The following is a 7,903-nucleotide window of genomic DNA, read 5'->3' on the forward strand; positions in this document are numbered from 1 at the left end:
TGTTGTATCCATATGCTTTTACCATTTCAGAAGTTTATTCTCAACTTGTTACATTTCCACATTATCCATTACAAGATTTAGTTGAGGTTCAGGGTTTAGTGTTTTTATTTTATGTCCAAAATACAATGCCTTTAGTTTTGAAATTCATGTATTTAGGACTAACTTATTTCTTGCCACCCAGTCTGAAAATGACTGCAGCTCTTAAGTGTTGCAGTGATTTCACCTGCTCTGGTAGCTGATGTGTGTAGTGTTGAGTCACAGACACACAGGCTTCACTCAGCACCAGTGCAAGTCATGAGTAAAGATAGAAAAAGTAAGGGGCCTAGACAGCTGCTCTGGGGAATGCCTGACTCTTCCTAGATTATGTTGGAGAGGATTCCATTAAAGAACACCCTCTGTGTTCTGTTAGACAAGTAACTCTAGATCCACAAGCAGGGGATGTAAAGCCAGGGGATGTAAAGCCATAACACTTACGTTTTTCCAGCAGCAGATTATGATCAATAATGTCAAAGCTGCAGAGAAGTGCTTTATTTATTTGTAATCTTTATTTATTTAACTAGGCTAACTAAGTCGGTTAAGAACAAATTCTTATTTACAATGACGGCCTAACAAAAGGCAAAAGGCCTTTCACGTCAAGAGAGACAACAACATAGCATGGTAAGCAGTAACAGGAGTCCGTTGTAACAGATAGGCCTACATTATTCAGTATATATACATACTTGGCTGAGTACCGGTGGAAAGTTTGGGACAGTCAAGTCAGCAATAGTCTATGTTGCTAGCAACAAGATAATGTTTTGAGTTTATGATCTTGCTCACTGGTTCTCAAAACCAGTCCTGGGGACCCAAACGGGTGCACATTTTTGTTTTTGCCCTAGCACTACACAGCTGATTCAAATGATCAACTCATCAAAAGGCTTTGATTATTTGAATCAGCTGTGTAGTGCTTGGGAAAAAAACTAAAATATGCACCCCTTTGGGTCCCCAGGACCAGGATAGAGAACCACTGATCTAGCTAATGATTAGCACACTGGGGTAAATGTTGATGGGAAACCCCATGCAACCCCATAATATAGGTTGTCATGCTTATTGCTAAATAACACACCTGCCTGATAATTTGGACCGATATGGTATTTGGCATTTGTTTTTAGTAATTGCAGCTTAAGGTGGCAATACCAGTTATTACTTTGATACACAGGGGAATTAGGTGTTGCGTAACTTGGTTAATTAAATAAATAAAATAAGTACATCTTTTTTGTTGTTGTTATTTGTAAACTCATGTTCCCTTTATCTTATATTAGGTTTTGGGTGAAGATCTGATAACATTCAGTATCAAAAATATGCAAAAATAGAGAACATCAGAAAGGGGGAAATACTTTTGTACGGCACTGTATATATACATTGAGTGTATAAAACATCAAGAACAACTTCCTAATACTGAATTGCAAACTCCCCTTTTTCCCTCAGAACAACCTCAATTCGTTGGGGCAAGGACTCGATCTACAGGGTGTCGAAAGCATTCTACAGGGATGCTTGTTCATGTTGACTCCAATGCTTCCCACAGTTGTGTTAAATTGGCTGTATGTCCCTATCTGAGGTGGATCATTCTTGATACACACAGGAAACTATTGAGTGTGAAAAACCAAGGGGTTTGGTGGTGATTTTCTAAACTGTTAGGTAGACCTACAGTTTAAAGTAATATTGAAAAATATTGTTACTTGAGTTGTGATTGGGGTATATTGGCCAAATGATCAGGAAAGTTGTTGGTGTATTTTCCCTCCAACATTCATCAGAAACAACCATATTACAGCTATTTGTTTAAAATGCCTTAGTAAGTTACAGAGTATGTTACTACTGTTCTCTACTTCTTCCCTTTTTTTCCTAGTCTCAGGACGTTTTCGCCCACTCTTCGCCGCTCAAGTCTGTTTCAATAGTCATGAGACCTAGTCTCCTTCCACCATTGTCACGGTGATAGTGGGGTACTCCATAGAAACCAATGCGATAGTGGTCTGCATAGTCCTTGACATCCATTGAAACAGAACCATTGAGGGAGTGAACATTTTGCGTCCTCTTCCGTCTCTGTTTGGGTCTCCAGAATGCTGAGTCACAATGACAAGGCAGAAATACAGCCAGGGCAGAGCCTGAGTCAGTCCATACTGTAGTACAACCAACGGGAGGTTATGATAGGAGAAAGAGTGGGAAGGAGGGAGACAAATAGGAATAGAGGGGGAGGGAGAAAGAGTACAGACTAAAAACGCTGTGTCACCCTTCAGAAGAGTTCTGTAACGGTTAATCATTTATAGTATTACTATCACTTCTGTTTATAACTTTAACTTAAGAACATTCTTAGTTAGTACGATTAATTTGTAATGCTAAGAGATGTACAGGGTGGGTACCTGGAGGAAAAAAGGGGAGGGTCATGCTTTTTCAATTTCAGTCAAGAGGAGGATTTACTATTTTTTAAATCTAGTGCAGGGGAGGGTCATGTAATTTGAAATTCTCTGTTGGTTGTGAAATATGAAGTGTCCCTATAGGTTATTTAGCGTGGTCTCAATCAAATGATTTATAGCCTATAGGCTACAGGCTACGAAGTGCATCCTCAGAGAAGCACAGAGAAAAGTTATATTTCTAAGATAGCTGCTGGGATAGCATAAATAAAACTAGACTGCTTACACACTGCAACGGATATTCCAACCCTGAGGCCTGCTCTGCCCTTGCTGATCAATACCGTTTTTTTTGCTGCCTAACCAATGTTGCGCTGTGTAGGCCTATAGCCTATGTTCTGTTCGTCCAAAAAAATGCAATATCTTGCGCGTAGACTAGCCTATAGCCTATGTTCTGTTCAGTTTGAGAAGCAGAGCATTTGAGGACCGGAGGTCAACTTTGATAGCTTGCTACTACTATAATTGATTTCAAGAAAAACAAAATGTTTCTTGCCCATGATGTATTTATCCAAGTTATTGACATCACAGTAAGCCAGATTTTAGTTACTTACATTGTGGTGCTGAAACTTGAAGCAGCAGTCACGGCACAATCAATTGGAAATGGACAGCTGATAGTGCTGAAAATAGGCAAATTGGAGAAGGAATAATTCATTTAAACCGTCTTCATTTAATTAGACTTTACTAACAACAAAAGGGCTTTGTGTTGGAGCCTATTTCTTCCTTTCTGTTTCAGAAATAAGAGGTAGCTCTACCTGTTTGACAGACAGAATTAGGCTATAGGCTGCTATATCCATAGATTTGTCGTTCAATTCCTCCACCCACCATGCACTCTTTAAATAGCCTCCCTCCAAGTCAGTGAAGGACTGTTAAGTTAAAACCAGTACTGGAATTGAGGGGGTATGAGAGGACATGCCATAGGCCTACCTTTTATTGAAGAAAATGTCATTAAGAAAATGGCTACCATAAAACAGATCCGATTACATATAGTGATCTATAACAGCACTCTGGTCCGTTACCCATTGTTATCTTAAGATTTGGAATAAAATAAAACCGATCCAATTACATACAGTGATCTATAACAGCACTTTGGTCCGTTATGCTTTATGCAAAAAACAACTTGAAAATACCCTGGAAAGACGTAACTTCGATCCATATGGGAATGTCATTGTTTAGTTTCTTTAACATTCAGAGTCTGAGCTACAATCTCCTATAGTGAAGGAGGCAAACAATGTAATTTGCTTGAGAAGTAATCTAATTCTGTCACTTTCCATTGATTAAGCTATTTACTTTGTGTACAACAGATGTTTATACCCAGACAGTTTTTAGGGAAACCCTTGTGACCTTCTGTTGTTAAAGAAGAGTAGTCATCTGTTAAATCAAAAAAAAAATCTGCGTCGGTAGGCCTACTGTCTGGGGTGGAAAGCTAGGCCTAACTTTTGAAAGAAAGTACTACAGTCAGATTCCTAACAGGGACAGATTCGTTGGAAACAAGACACACTGATTTGACATTGGAGAAATATGATAAGATGATAAGATCATACCCAAAAAAAAGAAAAGTAGCTGCATGCCAGCAAAGCACTAAACAATACATGAATTGCACGATAACGGTGCCCAAAATGTTAGGGCCTACATAAAGATTTTCCAACAGCAGGCTCAACACCTTACTCCTGCTACACCTGGCAGCAATACAGTTCATTCAGCCTCAATTACTGCCTTTATAAAAAACAGATAGCTGGTATGGCTGACTTGCCAAATCAGATGTTTCTACTGACAATTGAGAAGCGCAAATGATGGCATAAGGGGACGACGAGCGGTTAAGAGGCAATGCGTAATTTCGGTAAAGACATTAATGTGTGAAGTAGGATGAATGTAGTCAATATAACTATTTGTTCAGCACTTTTGAAACGTACAGCGGCAGAATTAAGAACATGGGCCGTTCTTACAGTATTCTCCCTGTGCACCAAGTCAGAACCGTAGGATAAACATAGGGGGCATAGAAGCAGACAATGAAAGCTCTTACAATATTTGTTGATGACATTTCTCTAAAACAGGCTTTAGGCTACATGTGCAACACCAAGTGCGAACAGTAGGCTAAGTTATGAGGGGAAAAAGGACCCAATTATTTGAGTAAGGGACATGGGCTACTAACAGTTTACTACACAGCATACACTTGGTATTACTTTATTAGCTACAGTATGTATATCTCCCTGGCATATTATATAATTTATGCAGCAGCATACAACGCCTTTCTGGACTCATCTGTTTGTGCTGTGCTCACATGAACAGGAAGGTTGCGCGGCGGTCCTTTGTGGGCAAATTTTGTCATCAAAGTCTTGCATCCTCTGGATTTATGGTGCTTTCAAGACAACTGGAAACTCTACAAAAAAACACGGTTGAATCATGAAGTCAGTGATCTTCAGGTCGGAGCTCCAGAAAGATGCCTGAGTTCCCGACATGGAATTCCAAGTTGAATGACCGTTCAAAACGTATTTTCCCAGTCTGAGCTTTCTGAGTTCCCAGGTGTCTTGAACTCACTGAAGTCTGAGATTTCCCAGTTCCAAGTTTCTAGTTGTTTTGAACTCAGCCATTGGCATGGCCAATGTTGAATGTTTATCCTTTTAAGCTTCGAACAAACCAACTCCACTGAATAGTAGGCTAGTGATTGCTTTGCAATGCTTGCATTCAGCCACTGATTCCTTCCAAACCACTCATTGTTGAATTTGCGATTACCAATTTGATGTGCAATGTTTATGTCCAATGGCCGACGTTTTATCTATAATTTCTCTTCAGAATTCCCTTCATTTGACAAGGAGTGAAAAGGATTTGCCAGTAGAAAGTTTGATGTTGACATGATCAGTCCAATCAAAGCTACGGTAGATATAACGTGATTTGACATCATTTTATCTGTGGCCAATGACGTTGAGCCTTCTTAGATGGGCACTTCTTATGTAACTACATGGCAGCACCGAAGGGGGTTGAATTTCCGAGCTCTCCCCATACATTTTTCTTTGACGTAGTGTCCCCATGAGCGTCAGAACACTGAGCCAATCATGGTGCAAGTAGAGAACATTACCACCACCACAGAAAGCACTGAGCTAGGTGGAAACACCTCCATTTTGGAGGTGCCTTACTCAAGAAAGCAAAAGAAGAGACAATGTTTGTATGTGGTTTTATTAACTTAATGTTTTTTCTTTTCTATTCTTTGTACATTGTTTGCAAACTGATATGTGACACATATTGCCAGATTAACATGCAAAATAGGTGAGGCTCAAACAAAGCTAAACATGAAAAACCAAGCTGCCCTGAATGACAGGTCATCACTGGATAAGATGAACACATAGGGCTATCTCCATGTCCATTCTTAGCCTGTAATTTGAGTAATTTGTGTAATATTAAAAAATATTCTGCTAATATGTAAAATTCCGTAGAGTTGCATGAATTGTTTATAATGGCAAATTTTGCTGCAAATACGATGATAGACTCATGCAATGCTTTTACTATGAATTAGATCTTTCCAACCTTACTCTTGTCCATAGGTGTCTGTGAAAACACAACCTTCTGGCCCGCAGCCCTGTCCGCTATCAAAATTCCTGCGTTGCCATGTAGTGCTGACAGGACGAAGAACAGTTTCTGAAACGGCATATCTAAGGCTCTGGTGTCTCCAAGAGGTGAGGTTAAACTGTAAGGATGTTCTGTTATCCACTTTGTTTTAATAATTGTTGGGGCATGAGGAGTGTCACTTGTTTTTTTATCAAGCGTTCAGTGAAGGTTTAGGTAAAATATAATTTGCTGAACGTAGAGACATCCATTTCCATTTCAGAGATGTCCGATTTTCTCTGTGTAACCCTTATCATAAATAACGTTCACTCCTGAAGTCGACCCTTCTGCTAAAACAAGGTCACTTTGAATGAGTGAGGGTTTCAGCTGACTAACAACACTTCATAAGGTTGTTGCTGACGAGCAACAGTTGAGGTGACAGCAAATACAGGAACATTTGTCCTTTTGTGAGACTATGAAAATGACTCACAATCTCAATCCTCCTGATCTGAATCATGGATTACCATCTCTCCTAAGCATTACACATTCTTTAGTCAAAAACTAACAATTTCCACAAAGAAAAAGAACGCTAGGTATGTCACAGGCCTTTTGCAACACCGGTTATAATAAAAAATGATAATAATAAACCTAGATAGTAGCTATGACTTATAGAGCCGGTTTTGGAGAGAGGGAGCGGGAGTAGGTGTGACAGTACCCCCTCCCGAAGATGCCGACCAGGAGGACGGCCCTAGGGCAATGAGAAGGCGGAGATGGAAATCCTGGACAATGTTGGGGTCTAGGATGTCGTCGTCCGAAACACAACAGCTTTCCTCTGGACCGCACCCCTCCCAGTCCACCAGGTACTGAAGCTGACGTCGGGAGTCCAATAGGGACCTGACGGCATAGGTAGGGGTCCCATCAATGTTCAGTTGAGGTGGAGTGGTGTCATGGGGGACGCATCAGCCAGTGGACCGGGAACCACCGACCTGAGGAGGGTAACATGACAAAAGGTTAAGATCTGGTATTTGGTGGGGAGTTGAAAATGGTAAGTTACCTCATTGACCCTTCGGAGGACCGTGAAGGGCCCCACAAACTGGGGGGCTCAGCTTCCGGGAGGGCAGGCGGAGCTGGAAGTTCCTTGTGGAGCGAAGTCTATGGACAGATGGGACCAGGGCCCTGAGGCACGGGAAGGGGAAGTAGTTTCTCTGCTGGAGCGTGCCGGGGTGATTCGGTTTGGGTACATATGGAGCAGGAGTTGACATAGCAGGCGATGCCCTGCGCCAAGGTGGGCCACCAGTACTTTTCAGAGAGGGATTGGATAGTGCAAGTGATACCTGGGTGTCCAGAGGCGAGGAATGCGTGTGCCCAGGTGAACAGCCGATCTCTTACCCCCGTGGTGACATAGATGCGTTCTGGAGTGCCGGTAGCAGGAGGGGATTCCTTCCCCAGAGCCTGCCGGATGTCCACATCTACGTCACAAATCACAGGGCCAATGATACGGGAGGACCGACTGATGGGCTGGAGGGCACTTTCGGGACTCTCAACTGGTGTGGAACCACAGGTTACAGGAAAGAAGGTCTTCAGGCAGTGATTTTTATCCTCGACCAGGAGATGGTGGGGTTATGACATTGGAGGCATGGGGGGGGGGGGGGGGGGGGGCAAGGATGACTTTGTGATGATGACTTTGTGCAGTTATGATAAGGAAGGGAAGGCTTTCCTGGTGCATGGGTCCCATGGTGAGGGTGAGTGGTGCTGTAATGTGTGTGATTATGCCGGATCCCAATGGTTGCTTTTCCTGGGCTTGGACTGGAAAAGGAGAGGAAAGCGGATGCCAATTTATGGTCAGGGAGAAAGCCAAGTCCTGGGCGATGAAGTTCCCTGCGGCCCCGGAGTCCATTAGAGCTGTAGAGACCACACTTGAGGGA

General features: G+C 42.1%; 1 long non-coding RNA gene across 1 annotated transcript; it reads right to left on the minus strand.

The window, feature by feature from the left end:
- Positions 1-5,596: 5,596 nt before the first annotated feature.
- On the minus strand, positions 5,597-7,606 carry LOC116365441 (uncharacterized). The gene is made up of 2 exons (XR_004208098.1): positions 7,033-7,606; positions 5,597-6,964 (listed from the first exon to the last, which is right to left on the minus strand). It is a non-coding gene; the product is annotated as an uncharacterized LOC116365441 (long non-coding RNA).
- Positions 7,607-7,903: the final 297 nt, after the last annotated feature.

This window comes from Oncorhynchus kisutch, unplaced genomic scaffold, assembly GCF_002021735.2.
Source record: "Oncorhynchus kisutch isolate 150728-3 unplaced genomic scaffold, Okis_V2 scaffold1237, whole genome shotgun sequence".
Classification (NCBI taxonomy): domain Eukaryota; kingdom Metazoa; phylum Chordata; class Actinopteri; order Salmoniformes; family Salmonidae; genus Oncorhynchus; species Oncorhynchus kisutch.